Genomic DNA, 20,699 nt, shown 5'->3' with positions numbered 1-20,699 from the left:
GTAAGGACTGATAAATGCATCTGTGCCTGCCTGCTATGTATCTTTGCAGGATGGCTCTTTTTATGTTTGTTCTCAGTCCAATGAATTAATGACTGTTTTTCAGCAAATTGCAGTCTCCTCTATGTCCCTTGGAAGTTTCTTCCACCACCTGTGAGGCCCAGCAACATATCTGCCTCCTTCACTTCTCAGCAGTCTTCCAGCCTCTGCTTCATGTAAAACCCTACCACTTGCTGGATTCTCTTTCTTTCTCCCTGCCCAACATCCATGTGCCTGCTGCACGTGCTGAAGCTGTTCTGTGACACAGCACAGCCTTTCTCCCTGCATCTCTCTGACCTAGAAAACAGCAGTTATAGCAAAGCAGACTTCAAGCCTTCCTCCAACCACACCTTTTGAAATGAACACAAAAAACAGATTATGCCATGCCTATCTGCAAACTAGATAAGTAAATACTGTCACCTTGTCATAAATGAATAGATAATAGCAGTCCATTTATAAACAATGGAAAACAATCTCAGATTATTTTAGTAATACCACTAAGAAGAGAAAAATTACAGAGCGAAAATAGCATAACAATTGTCTTAGAATACAAATACAACATTCTGTGAATATACAGAAGCCAGAATATTTAGATGTGAGGCTGCAAGTCTGTCCTATTGAGCTTAAATTTTGTGAAAGCAGGCTTCCATGGGATTTTTTTTTCCATATTAAGACTGCTAAGAAAACAACTACAGTTCCCACATTGTACTGACACATGGTCTTGAGCCAATTTCCAAGGAAAAACACAAGCAATAAACCTGCCTATGTTCCAAGTAGACTGGTGGTAAAATTCAGAAAGGTAAATAAAAAAGGATGACCCTGGAAAGCCTCATTCAGCTGCTCCCCAAATACGACGTCATGTGAGCTCTTCTAGCATTTAGAATCATGAAATCATAGAATGGTTTGGGTTGGAAGGGACCTGTAAAGGTCATCTAGTCCAACCCCCTGCAATAAGAAGGGACATGTCCTTATTCTATTCCTATATTTATTCTGAATCTACTTATTTCCCAATCTTCAACAGCTCCAGGTGCCTCAAGTCCTGAGCATGCCTTCAGGAGTGCCTTGGTCCTGACAAGGCTGGAAGGCCATTGCCTAGCTTACATGAAAACCTGAGTGTGATCAGCATTAAAGGTTTGGCCTGGCAGGTCTCTGACATTGTCCAACACGCACATACAGGCCTGAGTTCCTTATCTTTATAGAAAAGGCACGGAAGGCAAATGTTCACTTTCTAAATGGCACGCAGTATGACTGCAGTGGATATCGGCACTCTCTTTGGCTACATAAGCAAATTGTCTTCAAAGTCTGCTGTTGACTGAAGATTCAGAGCCATGTGTCATACTCCTTTCAGTATGTTTTAACCACAAAGCCCTATAGTCTGGGGAATAGATGAGGGACATTTTTCATTCTTTCTAGTGAAGCTGTGTCATTGTGCAAAGGAGAATCCAAGATCAGCTGGACTGGAAAGAAGCATGACTCTTTCCATCATATTTTATCATACAGTAAAATGCAATGGGGTGAGGGTAAAATTGTGAGTGTGTTTTCATTACAAAGCATATAAGCATTTCTTGGAAAGTTAGGAGATTGTTTCTTCTCAACCAACGTTTTTTTCTGTCTTACACATAACACTCAAGAAAGAGAGCGCACAGTCATTCCAGGGCTCCCCTCTGCAATGAGAAATGACCTAGTTTGCTCCTTCTTGTGCCCTTTTCTGATACAGGGTGTCTTGAGTTTGTTTGTACATATGGGGATGGGTTTTGCAGGAGGAGCTGTAGCTTGTTTCCAAAATAAGCCACAACCTAGTATCTGGACACTGTCCTTGAGGTGAAAAATTAGGCTTTGATTGCTTTCATGTAGAAGAGAGAATGAGAGCTGATGTACTACTTGGTGTTTTAACTATTAGGGTATTGTATAGCAGGGCAACTGTATCTCAGTAGGCACATATGATCTTTTCTGAGCTTAGTAAAAATTACCTTGGGAAGACTGACAGCGTGGGTCTCATGATTTTGTAGACTTGATAAAAGGCTGATAAAGAATCAACATTTCCTATTGACTAGTGTAACAAAATGCTCAGTGTGCTAGCTATTTTGGATCTTTTTCTGACATTCATTACTCTTTCTATGATTTCTCTTACAATGTTCTGGATTTTGCATTGGCAGACAGATGTCTAAAATGTAGGCATTGCACTATGTAGCTTAAAGGCAAGAAAAAATTTCTTGGATCTGGAAAGATCTGAGTGCATCTGGAGAGATCTGAAAAGGACTGGATCTGGAAAGACAAGATATGGAAAGATCCAAACACGCTGAGTACCTTGGTGAAAGGCTGAGGTAAAGCAAAGGTCCTCAAGACCTATGATACTATCCAAATTATTGAGCTGTTTTCCCCAATATTCTTTCTGACTGCCCCACAACATAGTAACAGTCTTCCAGGTGGCTTCTTTTGTGTTGTAATATACATACAGCAGCATGGCTAGCATGCTGTATGTTAACTTACCACAACCTTGCACCAAGTATGTCGTCCTAGAAGTATAGCTTGTAGTAAAAATAAAGAAGTGGCCTCATTCCTAGTTGGAAAGAGCTGAATGTTCAAAAGAAATGAGCACAAAGGCTTCCTGAGCAGATTTTGTTTAAATAGTTATTAAAATTTTTTATTGACTCCTCTACTTTAGTGAAGCCTCAAGGAAAGGCATGAAGCAGTATCCTCTTCCTTAGGTCAAAGGTTTGGTCGGTTGTTCTGTTGTTTCTCTAGTTTTGTGTTTTGTGGGGTTTTTTTTCAATGAAGGATGTATGGCTGATGTGAGTTAGCACATCAGTTTTAGCCAATCTTGGCCAAGAATTTGTGCTCACACAGTAGGCCTAATCCTGAGTATTTCTCTAATAAAATAAAGTATGACTCAGTCTGAGTGAATCCATCACAATTCTTCTTTCCCTGTTGGAAAAATATTCACAGCAGATCTGTTTTCCTCAAATATATTTGCCGTTTTTCTGGTTATTTTATAACATTGTCTGACGATTATCAATGTTTCCTTAGTGGCTGTTGTTTTTACAACATATTCACACATATTTGCAATTTAAGCCCTGTTTGTTTATCTGTGATTGCTGAGGAGGTCAGCCAAACATGATCTTGTTTCCTGTTCCTTAGAACATAAGATTTACAAATATTTTCACACACATGTCTAAAATTCATTATCTATCAGTGGTTCCGCCAGTGAAAAACCAAACTGGTCATTTAAACAGTTCAAAGAAAAGTGAACATTAAAGCAGCATGTAGAAGTACGAATTCATTTAAAGATCCATACAAATGGTAGTATATTTTCATGGCTTTCCCATCTCAAAATATGACACTATCCCCCACTGTGTGTATTACATCTACCAGGAGAGTAGAATTCACAGAGTTGGAAGGCGACAGCTATGATTCTGTCTTACAGCTGATAATGGCATTTACACAGACATTACTGTTAAAATGGAACAGTTGGCAACACTTTACCAGGGCTGTGTTTTAGAAATGCATGTGAATAACTCAGGAAATACTGATGCTGCTGCTGATGAATAGAGGGTTAATCCTGTTGGTGTAAATCAGCATAGCTGGTAGATTTGTGCAGATTTACGTTGGTAAAACCCAGAAAGTAGAGAGGATATACGACAAACAAAAGATGCTATATTTATTTCATAAGTGAAAAGTACTTCATAACTAGGCACACCATTGGCATGAATAAGTTATGAAAAATCTTCACAGCCAAAAGAACATAATCATCCTTCATGTATAACAGATTTGTTTATTCTGTAAAGATTCATTTCAGTTGATTAATTATCAGTATCTGCTGATGGTGGAGGTAACAAGCCATCTCTGATGAGAGAATCATTTTAGGACATGCTCAGAATATTTTATCACCCAGCACAAGTTGTGTATGCTTAGAATATTCATCATACTGTGTACTAATAGTATCACGTTTTTAAAGCTAAGTAGTAAATGTGAATTATATTACAGATATAGGCATCATCTATATTTTTCTTGGATTTTTTTTAATAAAGGGATATAAAAAAATAAACACAATAACAGTTGTATTTGCATGTCAAGTGCCAAACTGTGCTGCTGCATTAAATCGTTGTTATTCTGAACCAGTAAAAAATTAGCATATGTGCAAATGCCAGCTCCTAACAATAACATCAGAATTGTTTCTGCTTACACCAAATCCAATCTGTACCAGCCACATTACATGCTCACTGGCCATTATTCACAGATGGAAGTTAACAAGATGGAGGTTTATCAAGGGGTAAATTACCTTCTTTTTAATGCAGTTTTATTTATTAAGTAAACAAAATTGCAACACCAAGTTAAAATGCCAAAAGAGGGGTTGGATCTTCTCAATTCTGAAGCATTTATGAAGAGGAAAAAATTATAAGACTGTCAATAAATGCAAAATATAGAGCAAAAGTAGATCAGATTTTCAACATGGTGTATTAATGTGCTATTTCTAAAGTTAACCTAGTTACCAAAATACTGAGAATGGAAAGCATTATCCATAACAAGATGGGGTGCAATCTGTTAATAAATACATTTGCCAAGATGTTGGCCATATTTGAATAGACACACTACTTTAACCAGACTTTACTCACAGAAGAGACTAGGCATCGTTTAATAAAACACGTGTATGTCTATAAAGTGTATGTATGAATATCTGCACACACTGAACATACATTGTGTGAAAGAAGACAGCTGGATTTTAATTAGTCAAAACTTTGCGGAAAGTAATAGAACCTCTGCAAAGTTTTGTACAAAGCGCTGAGTTTCTCTTAGCTTCAACAAACTTAGGTGTTTGAAAATATAAACATTTGGTCATCTTGAAACTCAGTGTTTTCTTTCATTCTCCAGCCAAACCCCATCATTTTTTATTTTCCATGGAGATACAACATTTATTAATCATTAGTACACATTTCCAGAGGACCCACTATGAGCTAGTCTTTTTCCATAGCTGAAGAAAGATGGTCTATCTCAAAGTCCATTAAAGCCAGCTGGAGCTTTTCAATTAGTTTCAGTGCTTTGCTTAGACTCTACGAATATCACCCACCTAGGTATTTACAGCTCTCCATTATCAGTGTATGCCAGCTTTTGGTATTTGTTTTGTTAAAACAAGCTGCATAAAGACAAAAGTTCAAAAGGTTTTTAATGACTTACAAGACTGGAAGCATTGATAGCAAGCGTGTTTACCTAGGGAAGATTATAACTTCTAATTATTTTGAGCACTTGTATTTGATTTCATTACCAAGAAAAGCAGGTCACATTGCTTTTGTATGCATCTGGTCAAAAGTCAGCTGTCAGCCGGTTTCAACAAGGCCTGAGAGAAAAGTAGCAGTCTCAGAAGTATTACATTCCTCCAGATACTGTAAAAAAAAACAGCAGCCTGATAAAGAATAAAGGCTTACTGCTTCCACTGAAGAGCAGGCTACACTGTAAGTTTGTCTCTTAATAGACTCCAGAGAGAGTCTCTCCAAAGAGAGACTAGGAGAGCCTAACCACAGAGGAAGACGTCAGCCCAGCTACTGATCTCTTTAAACTCCAGAAGAATCCATAGGAAATCAGACTTTCTGGGTTGCTCGGCTCAAATAGCTGCTTGTTTGGTAGAATGTTTCTCTCCTCTTTTCTCTTTTCATTTTATTTGTTGTTGTTTTCAGTTTGGTTGGAGCCAGCCTTGGAAAGGTGGGAAGAAACCATCTGCATCTATGGTTTCATGCTTCAGAAGCAGGCGTGATATTTCAGGATGAGTTGTATGCATTGAGGTGACAGTCAAAATGTGTTGTGCAGCTTTTGTATTCAGTGGCTCAGAGCTTTTCCGGCCAGATATCACACTGTATTTCAAAAGGAGATTTTAGGGTCTTTCAGCTAAGTTCCTGAAAGTTGAACTGCAACAGATATTTTGATTGTTTAGTCCACTATTTCTGCGGGTAGCAAGATTTAAACAATAAATGCAGAAAATCCCCTGTTATGCTCTCTGAAATCAATAGGAAAATTCCCATCTGAGAATATGATTTATCCTCTGTTAGGTTTTGTGGGTGGATAGTGATGTGTGAGGCAGAAAAGAATCCAGCTCTCTACTCCTTTTCTACTGCTTCTACTACAGTGATGGCTAATAAGATGTGAGTCAGCAAAGCATCCTTTCCCAGGGAGAGGAAAACCTGCAAAAAAGAAAAAAAAAATTTATCTCTGCCATGGTGAAGAGAACCACTTTGTCATATACTGCTTTGCTTGTATATATTAATATAGAATGACTTAAAGTGCACATCATTTAAATGTTCATTTTCTGGTGAGGGAATCCATTAACTTTGCCTTTTGTAGGAGAACCAGGGAAGTAGTCATAAAATGCTCTTGAGTTCTGTGCACTTTCCTCTTCTTCTGGTATTTCCCTGTCAGTGCAGAGCATGTACAATCACTGTGAGGCTCATTACTAGATTCAGCCAGATAACACAAATAGGTAGGATATATTGAGAGCATACGTGCAACTTCTGCTACTGAGATTTGAAAGCAATACCTTTCTCAAATCTTCAGCCACAACTTGGATGCTAAGATGATAACCAGCGCTAGAGAGCTACAGGTCAGTTGTTTTTTCATAAGGGACTGGCATTTTCTTTGAGCATCGATCCACTCACTTTTGTTTTGCCTCTGACACTGGGCTTGGTGAGGTCCACATAGAAGTTGAACCTGAAGAACATTTGGAACTTCAGAAGAGTATTGGTCTCTACTTAATAGCATGGCTCTTGGGGGAATTGTATCTTTACGAGATTCCTGAAGGAGCCTGCTAGTATTGTTACATTTATCAGAAACTCATAAAGAATAGCAGTTAGCATCTGGAACTCTTGCAGTGTTGAATCTTTCAGACTTCTTGACTCTAGGCGATTGCAAAATGCAATGCTTATCTCCCACTCTGTCCGGCTTGTATTGGCTCCCAAACAGTTCCTAGGTACATAGTGGAGGTTCTGGTCTTGGTATATTTGCCCTTAAGAACTAAGCAAACTAACAGCCTTTGGTCTGTTCCCTTGTTGTACTTGATAGCAAGTATCAGACCCATATCCTGTGAAGGTTGAGCATGAGCAGAAACGACCTTCAGCTCCATGCTCTCCTCCCTACGCTGAAAGGCCTGAGTTTTCTGACCTGCAGTGCCTGTTGCAGAGCCTGTTGTTCAGTGCTTTTTTGGAAAAGAACCAAGGAGATGAGTTCTGACCAGTTTTTGTGGGATTGTCAATCTAACTTTGCATTGGCACATTTTAAGTGAAGCTTAATGAATCACATCTCTTGAGAGTCTTATTAGTACAAGTCAGAGCATAATCTCTGGAGAAAAGAAAGTATTCCACAAGTGGTTATGTAGACACAAGCTGAGCCTGGGCATCTAAGATACCACTCTGTATTTCAGGGAGGAACTTTAAATACTCAGGTCAAGTATCACAATAGCTGAGCTTTCAGTTTCCCTTCAGGTAGATCTATATCGTTGTTGCTAAAACAAAAGATACTCATTTCAGTGCCGCTAAGTTTGAAGTGCTTATGTAAATCATTAACACAAACCATTTATTCTGACCACAGCTGCATGGTCTAAAGTTGATATCTGGAATCTGTTAATCATTACTCGTCAGCTACTTGCTGCATATCAGAAGGTGATTCCAAGTGGTCCTGCCAGATTTTCAGAGGTCAGTACCTCTGCCTCTCTTTGCAATATTAACCTCCACCCAGCTCCTGTTAGAGGACTGAAGTGCCTAGTCAGGTCTTTTTCATAACCTGTCTACTGCTACCTGAAAAGAGACCCTCAATTCTCTGGGTCATATCCATGAAAGGATGGCAAAAGGGTTGGGAATGTGATCCCAAATCTGTGTTTTTAATAGAGTCTGGTGGTACCACGGTGCCACAGAAGCCTCCCTGTACAGCTTTGCAGGTGACCAAGGTGGTGTCTCCACTCGAGTCCTCACCTGGACCATTCATGTTAGAGCTGAGCAGCTTAGTTCATAGCTCAGCCAAGGTTTTACAGGCCAGGAACTGGCACTGCCTCAGAGAGCTTGGTCCAGCAGGGATCCAGCAGGGACACTGAACAGATTTTCACACAGTGTGATTTGTAGTGGGTACGTGACGGCCAGTGAAAGATTCAGAAATACCTGCAGAAGGAAATGGTGGTACCCCCCGGTTGCTTGGTGGCTGCAGATTTTAATTATTCCTAGCAAATTTTACTCTTGTGCAGAAAATATCTTTGTCTTTCCCCAACAGCTACGCCTCATGAAACTCTTTATCTGACCCATCAATTTTCTCTTCTTGGTCCCCATTTTATTCTTTCTGCCACTGAGCAGCCTTCTCTACTCTGACTCATTTCTATTCCTGGTATTTCCAACCTCATCCCTCTACAGTTGATCTGGTTTACTTCTTAGCCCAGTGCTTGAAGTCTTTGCCATTCCCTTTACATTTTTTTCAATGACTTCTCTTCCTCGGTCTCAGTTTTCTTACTTCAAACTCTGCTTCTGTTTCCGAACACATCAGTTCTGACTCATTTCTCTTGTGCCCTAATTGAGCCATTTTATCTTCTTTTGTGCACTGAAAGCAGAAAAGAAATTCCCTAATTTAAATTTGAATCTAAAGTGCTGCATTAGCCAACAATAGCAAAAAGTAGTCATCCCATGGAAATGCGGAGAGCCTACATCCTTCAGCTGCTGGCTCAGCTTAGAACAAATATTTAAAGAATTTAGGCAGCAACCCTGAGCAAACCATTACAGCAAATCTGCAGATTTCAAATTTTCCTAAGTTTTCATCTTGTCCAAATTAAATCATTTTACTGGCATGAGGTAATAAAAAAGTACGTCCCTAATACAAGCATTAGCTGTCTATTAGTTTTCATCCATCTGTTCCAAAGTCCGGTGGATGCCATGGCTAACTCTGAAAATTTTCTAGCACTGAAAAAACATTCTTTTATCTTGTTCCTCAAAAAGACTGCATTGGTTTTGTTAAAACTTTCAAAAAAAGGTCACTGTGAGCCAGCCAGCTACCGTGAAATGTTCCAGCCCAGAGTGATGGGTTAATATGTAAGCAATTGAAAATAAGATACTATGATGGAAAATGCTGAAGAAAGTTTATATTTTATTTCCAATTGTATGATGAATTAGTTATTTGTATAATCTCTTTTTTTCTTTACTGCATTCTTTTCTTTTTTGTGACATAGAATGTAAGTAGATACAATTAGAAACAGTACATCAGCAGAAAAATAAATGTGATAGCTTGTTGTATCAAAGTTCTAGATGAGAGAGTCCACTTGCTTTGAAGAAAAGGACAGGTTACAAAAAAATAATTCAGATAGAAAAAATGTTTTTTGTCAGAATTAAAGTGCTTTGTATTTTCAGTCTTCTAGAAACATAAATGACTGCACAGAATGGGCTGCATAGGCAGTCTTGACATCCTTGAAACAATCATTGATCAGACATTAAAGCCTCAAATAAAGCCAGGTACGTTGGTGCTTAGAGAATGACAGAAAATTAGAACAGTGTAAGAATATTTACTTTGGCAAGACAGAACCAAAGTTTCTGAAGCAAGATGTTTTTTCACACAGTTGAAGTATTCAAGTAACAGCAGAAAGCATTCCAACTAGAAATGGAATTTGTACAAATCACTGGGTTTTTTGTTGCCTTTTGCTTCAGCTGGTATCCAGTTTTAGTGCTGTAACTATTCTTTAATTTGGAACTAATTGTAGATATAGGGTATGAACGGATCACAGATTTGTGTCTGCAAATGCAAAAGAAATACCAATTCTACACTACTGGGAAAATAAAATCATTTACTTGAGTACAACTTTTGATGTAAAAGTTATGATCCCAGATTTAACAACAAAATCTTATCGATTACAGATATTATTTCAACACTCGTGGTTTAGCAGTGTAGGGATACACTGTAGTGATACACTGTTTCTGAATGGTTGTGTCAGGAATTCATTCCTCAGATGAGCAGTACCCTAAAGCATAATTGGTTTCATGGGGGAGAGTGGTGCTCTCCTGAATTTAGGAGTTATTGTTCATAAGGGTCACAGATCCCACTTTTAGGTTTGCACAGTCCTTTTGGTGAATAACTAAAAAAAAAAAAATAAAAAAGAAAGTTTGCATTGACAATATGTACCACTCATTTTTAATGGGAACTGAAGTTTAGTGTGCTACAGCATCCTCGTACAGTTCTCCTGAGTGGAAGTGACATATATATGACTGTTTTCATCTGATGCCTGGGAGAAATTCTGAGTTCAGGCTGCAGTAGTCCTGCTGGATTAGCTGGAAGTTGAGGGAAAAGATTTTGAATAGATGCACAGAAAATAATTGGCTAAAGGCTACTGCTGTCAAGAACAGAGTTCGCCAAGAATAAACCAAAGGCTGAACTGAAAGATTTAATTTTTAATTATAGATCAATTATAAATTGTTAATGTTCACTACTCCTCAAGAAACACAAAACAGTGCTTTAATTTTAACCTGAAGGCGACATTAACTGTAAATCCTAGTTGTCATTAATACAAAGCAAATACAAAAAGTATTGTTCCACTACAGAGATGTGTTGGTAATTCTGAGAAATTCTGTTATCTTCAATGTACCCTACTTTGTAAAGGACTGCTTTTCAAGCTGAAGGACATTCCTGAAAACTTTTCTTTTTCTTCGGAATGTTTTTTCTGCAATCCGTTCTGCACAGCTTTGACATTTTTAAGGTGCAGATCTCCAGTGTTGTTTTCCAAGAGAAGCTATTTCCGTGGCCTGAGCTGTGGACTGTGCAAAACAGGCCACAGAGCAGGGAAAGGAGAACGAGCGTCTGCAGGAAAACAACCACAACTATGAACAACAATTGCAACAAATGAACTGGAGGAGTCTGAGGTTTTATGACTCTCTCAAACTAGCCTTTAGAAAGCAAAAGTAGATTCAAGTCACAAACATGTTTACTCGCTGGGACAGTTTTGTGATGTGTATTTTCCTTAAGGTCCCAGTCAGGCAATTTCTGCCAAGGGGTGTATGGCAGCATAAACAATGGCTTAGAATTCAGATTTCAGTTAAAGATACCCACAGCAAGACCTCATTAAGGAAACTAATCACATTCTCCAGAGCAGATCCAGTAGCCTTGATTCATGCATGTTAAAATCCTTCTGAAGTCAACAGAATTATTTGCTGGAGTGGAGAAGACTAAAGAAAAATGTGCCATCCTGTATTCAGTCTACAGCTTTAGATAAAGCTGGTATTTGCGTACACTGTGTGTTCTGGCATTTATAGCAGTCAACTGTTGACTATGAGCATGCAGACACAGGGGTATCCTCTTCTTCTTCACTCATGTCTCTTCTCCTTTGCTCATGTCATACCATAGTCATTACTGATTCAGGAAGCAATTTACAGAAACGTGTCTCCTCAGCTGAATAACCATGACCTCCAGCATCTCTCTGATTATTTGCTGTGAGCTTTGCTTAGACAAATCCCCATTCATATATAGGATCATGTCTGCTTGTCTGCAAATTGTCTGTTGTAAATCCTAGAAAGTGGAGATAACAAAGAGTATTCAAGCTCTTTTCATCCCGAGGATATCCTATTCATTTTCATTGTGGTTTGTCTAGTCCAGCTGGAATGGATTCAGGTGATACAGATGTCAACATTTTCCTTGGAAACTGGTAAGAAATTCTGCTAGTAGGAGAATATTCATAGTATTACACCTAAATTTTCTTTTTTTTATGTCTGCATTTCTTTTACTGTTTCCAGCTATGGCTACCTGAAACTTGGCATCCATAGGGGCTCCTTTTTGAGGTAGAACAGCAAGTGGTAATAGGACACGTGCATGGAAGGAATGGTGAGGAGATCCCTTCAGAATTTTATGAACTCCACTCCTTAGGGTATATGGGACAAAGAAGTGATGGTAAGCAGGAGGAATGTATTTTAAATGCTGGTCTGTCTACTTTTTCTCTCTCCATACAGGCTGGTGTATAACACTTTGTGAGATTAAAAGAAAAGCAGAAAATTGTTGTGAAAGGGCACCTGCTCCTGTTAGCCCATTCCATCTCGCATAGAGTCCTTAGGCTGCTTTCAGCATCCTCCTATAAACATCAAAGTCCACCAGGGAGAAAACAGAAAGCAGGAGCAAACAACATGGTAGGTTATTAAGAGTGAAAGCAGCTAATGGTCCTTAGAATATAACTGGAATTATAGAAGTAAACAATTACGGCATTTCTGATACAGTTGCATTTGTGGATATCTGACTGTGGATATCACATCTGATTTCCATCACGTTAATCTCCAAACACTGAGCAAGCAAAAGCAAGCAAAAGACAAGATGTCAGAGGACCGGAAAGGGAAGAGTCTGAGGGGACACTGAAAACAACTAAAGGTCTTTGTTTCATGAAGGAGATGATAGTTACATTGTAAGAAAAGGATTGTTCCAGGAAAAAAAAATATGAGCTTGGTAGTCTCTGTTCTCTCAAAAATGCAGGAGCAGACTGACTTTACAAGAAATTGAAAGGCAATAAAGCTAAAACTACACAAAGAGATGCCCTTTTCCACTGCACATAATTACATTTTAGAACACACCGCTACAAAATGCTGCTGCATTAAGGTACTCAGTAATAAGTCCAAAAGGATTATTATTTTTTGTTATGAATACTAAGGATCCCAGCCTGTTACATTTACTAGAATGAAACTGTGTTGAGCCCACAATTTATGTTTGAATTTTAGGAAATTCTGCTGAAGCCAAGAGAAGATAACTTCTCTCCAGTGATTTTTTCTTTCCGGGCTTTCTTTTTACTTAAAATTGTGTTCTGTGGGTAATTTTTATTATGATTTGAAACAATGACTACTTTTGAGTAATAAGAATGCTGTACTGCCTGAGATGGAAAGACTCTATTGCTGTGCATACATCCTGAAATAAGAAATAAGTTTTCTTTTTTATAATGCTTCATCATTTTTTCCCCTCTTTTAGGGAAACGCTCTGTTCATTAGACAGTTACCTCTTTAGATTCAGGTTTGATTACAAACATTTGCATTACTTCAAAAGAGGTTTCAACTTTATGATCTCTTTGGTTCCACTTTTTCCTAAAGCCCCTTGGTTTCTAGCATTTGAATACTCCAGTCTGGGTCTTCAGCTGTTCTTTGTTATTGGTGTTATCATTCATTCATTTTATATTAGTAGCAGTGACTCCAGCAGAAATCAGGGCTTCACTGTGTTAGGTGCAATATAACAAATCTGTAGGATTTTTTAAAATTTAATTATTTATTTGTACAGGAGGCACAATTTATAATCTATTCATAAATTGGTCTTTCTCTAAAAAATATTAGAGAACTGCTTGTCATTTTCTTTGTCTTTGAAAATCACTCTGAAATAACTTCTGTGGAGTGTTTGGCCCTTTGTTCACAGTTTTTGTTCCATCCAGGTTGGGTTTGAGCCATGCTGATGAGACAAGGGTGTTGTACTGCTAGCATCAGCATTGGAAAATATGCTTGTATTGCTTCTGACATGTGAGTTGGCTTGTTCGGAACAAGCAGGGGTCTCTCTGCCTCGTAGTATGTTACACTGTGCAAGAATCACCTTTATGCTGATGTAAAAGGGATTTCATTCTATGGAATTATCAATAGGTAATTATTAGCCACGTTCAGTAATGAGAAACTGTTGTGATAGGCCCATTTTAGGCACATATTGGTCCTTCTATCATCACATCACGAGACGCTTGTAGCGGTGTGGCTGTGCAGCCCAGATTTGGCTCATTGCCTCCCTGGCCCCAAGAAGCCTCAGCTTCTGCTTGTCTTCATTTACAAGGTGCACTCGGTTTTCAAAGGTGCTGAGCTGTATGAAATGTCAGACTGGTTTCACAGCACAGTCCAGCTAGCCTTTCGCACATAAGATCTTGAGGGTAATGACAAAATGGTCTCCAGTGTGGCCAGAACCCACATATGTAGTCCACTGAGGTCTGCCGAGGTCATTCAGGATCAGATCTCTATATAGGAGTGACAGAGCTTTTTATAAACTTCAGAAGAAAGAATGAAGCTTTCCACAAAAGCCCGGAAGCCACTTTCACTGTAAACTAACAAAAAGTAGATTATATAGCTGACATTTTAGCGGACTTGCTATTTTGGACACGAGGATGAAAATGATGCAGTTCTTCCATTTTCCCTTTTTCTAGACTTGCATTGGTTAGAGTGTGGTAGCCAGCAGACCAGAGCCTTTTCTGTGTAAAGTGAAGACCTACCACATGAAGTCCCAGTCCTGCAATCAGACACGTGGGGAGAGCTTCCCATGAGTCCAGAGGGCCATTACAGCCAACAGAAACATCAAAGATCACTTTTGAAGGTATAAGTTCAGAAACTGAGACTTAAATACTTTGCCATTTTTCTTCCATCAAAATGCATACAGATTTGATATTTCTTTTTTCATACATCTCTTCAATTGTTAGTATTGTTAATTATCTAAAAATGTACAAAATTTTCTAAAATATGACATGAGATGTGATATAAAAATGTGTTTTAATTCCTAATATAGAGGATTATAATTATGTGATTCTATGATATTTTTTTTCTCCTTCCCTGATGTTTTCCAGAATGTGCTATAAAAATAAAAACTTACCACTGTCTCCTGGCATGTGGTAACATGGTACTGGCTTTCTTTATTTTTCTTTTCCGGCCAATTCAAAGTCACTATTTTGAAAAATCAAAGTCTTTTTATTTATCTTCCTCTGGATCACTTTGTCCAGAATAAGTGTCCAATATCAACAAAGAAGAGATGTAGTAACTTAGTGTGTCCCTTTGTTCCCTCTGTAAAAAACAACAGCACTATACATCTTTGCTCCCACTGGCTGCATGGCTGTCAGACATCAGCATACCAGCGTTTTTGGAGTCACTTTCTCAAATGCAGTTCGTATTTATACAGACTAATTTATGTGTAACAGAGGAGTCTTACAGTAAAGGAGGTAGAGCTCCTGAATAAACCAGCATCTCCTCTCCTACAGAAAGCTGGAAACAGGAGTTAACGGAGGCCTTTTTGATCAATGTTAGCTTATAGAAAACAGCACAAAACTAAATCTAACTGCTTGTTTTTATTGATATCTTCCTGCTGGCAAGGTGTGGAAAACCATGTCATTTCAGAATGAGGTCATTTCAGGCACTTAAGAAATGTATATATATTATGATAAATAACCTCAAAAAAGAAAGGAAAAATAATGCTATGGCCAATGAATGACAAGTTATATGGTATAAATGTCATACCTTGCGATATAAGGTACAGTAAGCTGTTACATACCACATGACCCTTTGGAAGATGAGACCTTCTTCATCTCAAGTGCCTGAGGGGTCTAGTCTTAATGACTGTCCATATTACTGAGATACCCTAAGCCCCGAGATTTCAGTGGGCTAGTGCAATGCAGTACACATACCCCTTCTCAAAAATAGGTGCCTGCCCCAGAGAACCTCCAATTTCAAAAGGCCTTAATTTGCTGTCAGGGAGAGGGCTTGAAATTCAAACACTTGATTAAGTCATTAGCAATTATACAGTAAGAGGCTTTGTAGTGATCGTAACATACAAATAAGCCTTTAGGCTTTAAGTATATGTTGGTTTTATTATACTGTAACTAGTTTACCATTATGTTTCCTTGTGACAGATGGTTTTCTTCCCTGAGGGACACAGCCATCACTAATATTTCCATTATGCTAATATTCTAAGGGCCAATTATTGATATTGACATCACAACCTTTTTGAAAAAAAGTACCATTCATGAGTCCATGCCATTCATTTTCCTAGAACGAGTTAATTTTTTTTTACCATTAGCATGTCAATTACTTGAGTCTCCATTGATTACCCAGTTCCTGTGGATACTGCTGTTTGTCATTGCTGCTGAACACTGATTACTATTCAAGAGCCTGTCATACCATAGAATATTTTTGTAAAACCAAACTGGTTCACTTCAGACACACAAGACCTAGGAATTCAAATGGCCAACCCCAGTCTCCAAGAACTAAACAAACCACACAGCTGAGCTCAGATATGGAAAATCCTGCAAACCAAGCAACCAACTTAGCATGCAGAGCAAGCCAAAAAGTCTCACAGATACAGAGCCAGGACAGCCAGCCGAGAGTGGCTATTGCTCAGCAGGAAAGCGTGCAGGCAGGAGCTGCTTAAGCTAGCAAAAAGTAGGCAAGAATGTTTGAGACAGAACAGGGCTTAGCACAGCAGTGATGTACTCTGAATGTCTTGCTTTGCAAAATATTGTGCGTTGTCAGGATGCTTCTTCTTTTGCCGTCAGTGCTTGTGGAGCAGGAATTCTGCAGAGAATATGCAAAGAAGTGGGTGTGAGGACAGCAAGAAGCCTCAGGTGGAGGTGTCCCCCTGGGCATACACCAGCGAGGTCAGGAAGAGCCCTACTTCTCTGGATTGCTGCACCAACAACTCACAGCAACTGTTAGGTTTACCAGCTTCCTCACCTGCCTGGCCTGAAGCTGAGTGCCAGGATCATCTCACAGTATTTTCTGGTATTGGTGGTTACCTGGGGCTGGAAAGCCTGGGAAGCAAATGAGGAATAATATGGCTAGCATGTGTGAGGGACTGCAGAGGAGGCCAAAAAGCTGGATTAGGCACCGCCTGTTACCTTGAATAGCCTTGGAAGGGAATGGTTGCAAGGATTAAAAATTAATGTGATTATTCTAACAAGTTAGGTATTCGAGAAGAGTAAGAGGAGCAAGTTCCAAGCAAAAAGGTCTATGAGACTGTGAAACAATTTCCAAAGAGAAATGGTTCCCAAAGATCCCTTGTTAAGAGTTATTTTAAACTGCTTTGGACCAGACACATAAACAAGGAGGAAATAATGCTTTAAATAATGAAAATAGTTTCTTAGCTAGTAAAACAAATGCCTAAAGAGCAAGATAAAGCCAACTTTGAGTATGTCAGATTGAAAAGAAATATTCCAGTTTTAAGATCTTGTTTGTGCCAGAGGTCAGTATCTCTCTACATCAGGAAGAAATTTGCAACATTTAGATTCCTATTCTTTGTGCAGATTCTGCAGACCAGCAGTGAGATATTTTGCAAAATAGAATAATGTCCTAAAAACTACAGTGCACATAATTTCTTGTGACCAGCACATAACTTTGCACAAATAACTGTCACGTTAGCACAACAAATATACTGCTCTCTCCGATGACGAAAGACTCTTGAGGAGCCATTCTTTTGTGATATGTGGCACCTGTTTGCTCTAATTTGTGGGGGTTTTTTAAAATATTTAATAGCTTAGGAGAAAAGGCAATACTCATGTCCAAATTCCTTGAAAATTTCAGAGAAGGACCAGTATATTAAGGTGGCCATTTCATGGCAGTTCCTTATCAGTGTGTAATTTTAATTCCTAACACTTCCTGGGGCTGTTCTGTACTTTAAATTATTTTTAAGGTAACATGGATTTAACTAGGTAGCATTCAACCAAAACTAATCTGGTATAGATTTCCATTAGTTCCTAGGAGCTACATGTATTTTAATGTACTTAGCTAGCATAACAATTTGGTTAGCAGGGAAGAACCTTCAAGCCCCTTTCACAGATGAGTAACTGTGGTCCAGAGATACTGCAAGTAACATCACCAAAAATATGTAAGTCACATCTTCAAAAGCAGGTTATGCATCCAAAGAACAAATCTCAGAATTGAACATGCTGTCAGCTCCTGCTAAAATAATTGGGAATTAGACCTGGGAAAATGTGAATACCTTGACCTTGTTAGTTGAAAGTCAATTATATTATCACTTACAAGCCCAGAATGAGAACAAAACAAGTGCCCAGTTCCTATAGTCAAACCATTGGGTCTTTCATTAGACATCTATTTTCCATATACACCTCTAAAGGACATTTGTGTGCTTCAGAATGGGTGTCTTCATGTCTTTTGCAATACCTTATGCTTCTAAAGCACTTTAAGAAAAAATAAGAATTCAGGCCCATATGTTCCTTAGGTGCCTCTGAGGTTAAGCTGTAGTTGAGCAGGAATTGGCAGGATTACAGTCTTGGTCACAGGTACTTAAAACCTCCCTAAGTTCCATTTTAATCACATAAGCCCTTTTCTAGATCTAGGCTTAATGTCCAAATCCCTCTTGGAAATTTTATCCTAAGAGAATGTCCTGAGGTCATGCAGAAAAACTATGAGAGAAGGAATTGAAATTAGGTAATGTCCTCAGATAATGCTTTGCCTCTCTGAATATCCAGCCCCAAAAAGTTGCTTTGTGTTGTAATATACTAACGGTGATTTTTGGTGTTCTAAAATGTATCAGAAAATCATTAGGAAGCTACCTATTTTCAGAGCAGATACAAGATGTCTTTAAAAAGGGGTAGATATTTACATCCAAAGGCTTTTTAAAAGCAGGAAAATGAACAGTTCCAGATTATTTAGGGCGTATTTACTTTGCATGAAAATCACAGATAGAAAGCCAGATGGCATCAGGAGTGGGTTTAGGATGTCTTAGTGTGAGATACTCACTGCGGCTGTCACAGAGCACGTTGGCAACTGTGAATGAAAGGGAAGGTGAGAGGACTATCTGGAGCTGGACAGCAGTGTTAAAATAGGTGATGACTTCCATGGTGTGCATAGCTAAGCGAGTATAGAGCAACATTGTTCCCGTTGCCCTAGATAGGAGGCATGGCTGAACACAGAGAATGAGCAAAGTCACTTGCTGTAATTACAAAATACATTAGAGGTGGTTTATGCCTCCTTTCAACTAAATTAGTGTAGCATTCTTAATGGTAGAAGGTAAGAATACATAAATTATGTAGTCCTTCACTGAGGACGATATAGAGATGGCACTTTACAGTTTTATGGGTAAGCAAGTTGGAAAGAAAACCCTGGGACTCTCCTGATGTAAATTGTTCTTACCTTATGAAGTCAATGAATGGTGACAGTTACAGTGCTTGAAGATTTTCCTTCTATTTCTAAGTAATCTGTGTTTATGAAAACAGACAACACCATAAATCTGTCAGTAGAAACAGTTAGCTATTCCACTTAACACCAAGAAATTAAAATCAATTGATTGCAATGCTGTGTCTGCATGAAGTTAGTCTTCGAGTTACATGTGAAATTGTTTCTAAAATGTATTATTTGATGTTGTATGTTCAGTTAATGCAGAAAATGCCATTATCATATTTAGGTTTTGGCAAACTTTCATTAGGTTCAGATAAAAGCTGATGCCAAGTAATAAAATCATATAAATGCAAAAAAAACCCCAATAAGGCAAGTGAATTCATGCTCGTGTTCTTTATTGAATAAAGCTTCTTAAAGTTACTTGCAAATGTAGCCTGTGGATTTTATACCTTCAATCTTTCTTACTCACGTCCTTTTCTTTCCAGTCCTGTATATGAAGCCATAAACACTCTTTTTATTAGAGAGTGGGAAAAAAGTAAAATTTATACAGTTAAAGAAGCCTTTCCATGCTTATTTACTCCCAGATCTCTGAAAAGTAGCTTTTAAAATAAAGCCGAAAAGATGGCTGTCTGACATGCAGGGAAGACATAATTCTTCAAATACATTTTAATGAATGTGAAGGGTTTTAAACTCTCTCTGACTGTACAGCTTGCTATTCCCTTTGAAAGTAGTTTAATTTTATAAGCATGCAGAGGCTGCTGAGACTCCACTAAAACAATTACAACCATACCCTGAGCTGTGATACTAGAGGGGGAAAAAAGTCTAATTTTATCAGGAAATCTGTTCCAGTATCTAACTTTTGCTTTTATTAGTTGCTTATTGCATGAGATCACAGGTCAATAGACTCAGAGACCAAAAGAAAGGCTCTTCACTCCACGCTTCGCCTGCTATACTATTTGAAACTTCAAAAAGTCGCATGGTGAACACATCAAAGATATTTCTTTTTAATACAGTAAAGGTATATAATAGAGCTTTTGTGTTTTCTCCCAAAAGTTAATAAGCATCCTGAACTTTTAACATAAACAAAATCCTGACATTAATTCAGTTGGGGAAATTGAGCAAATCCAATGTTGTGACATGAAACAATCTCTTGTTCTCATCAGATGGAGATTAATATCCTGGTATTTTAGGTGCAGGAGTCTGAAAATGTCAGAGCAGTTTATGCCCATGGAGAGGTATCGGGAGGAAATGTCATCAAGAAAGAAAGCCAATGTATTGATTTCTTAATACACTCGGGTTTATTATTTCACCTTGCTTTCAGATAAGCAGCAGCTCATACGTTGCGCAGGCCGGCATCCCAAACAGGGCACGCTTCTACCTGCAAAGTCAGGCAGGGCACTTAGGAATGGTGGGGAGTATCTTATTGCACAGCCTCAGGTTTGGTGGTGTCAGTTTATTATCCAGCTGACACGACATGTCATCATGACACAGCACGTACATAGCTTGATCGAGCAAATGTGAAGAGGCTTCTCTGAGAGACCAAGGAAGCACCACAGCTCGGCACCCACCACCCCTCTGTTCCTCCTCCTGGCAACTGCGGTAGCCGTGTGTAGTTGAAAGCTTGGAGGCTGGTGAAAGACAGGGTTCATGTGGACAGCTTGCAGTGGAAAAGGGACACTGTGAAATTATTAGAACTAGAAACATAAGACAGCAGAAGTACCTCTGCTTCAGCCTTGGCTAGCCTTCTATTTTGAGGGGGAAAAGTTAACAAATGCTTCATGCCGAGGTTCACAGATGCTCTGAGCCTTCCTGTACTACTCTGGCGATGCTAGA

Source organism: Falco peregrinus, chromosome 5 (genome assembly GCF_023634155.1).
Source record: "Falco peregrinus isolate bFalPer1 chromosome 5, bFalPer1.pri, whole genome shotgun sequence".
Lineage (NCBI taxonomy): Eukaryota > Metazoa > Chordata > Aves > Falconiformes > Falconidae > Falco > Falco peregrinus.
Note: the sequence above shows the minus strand (reverse complement) of the source record.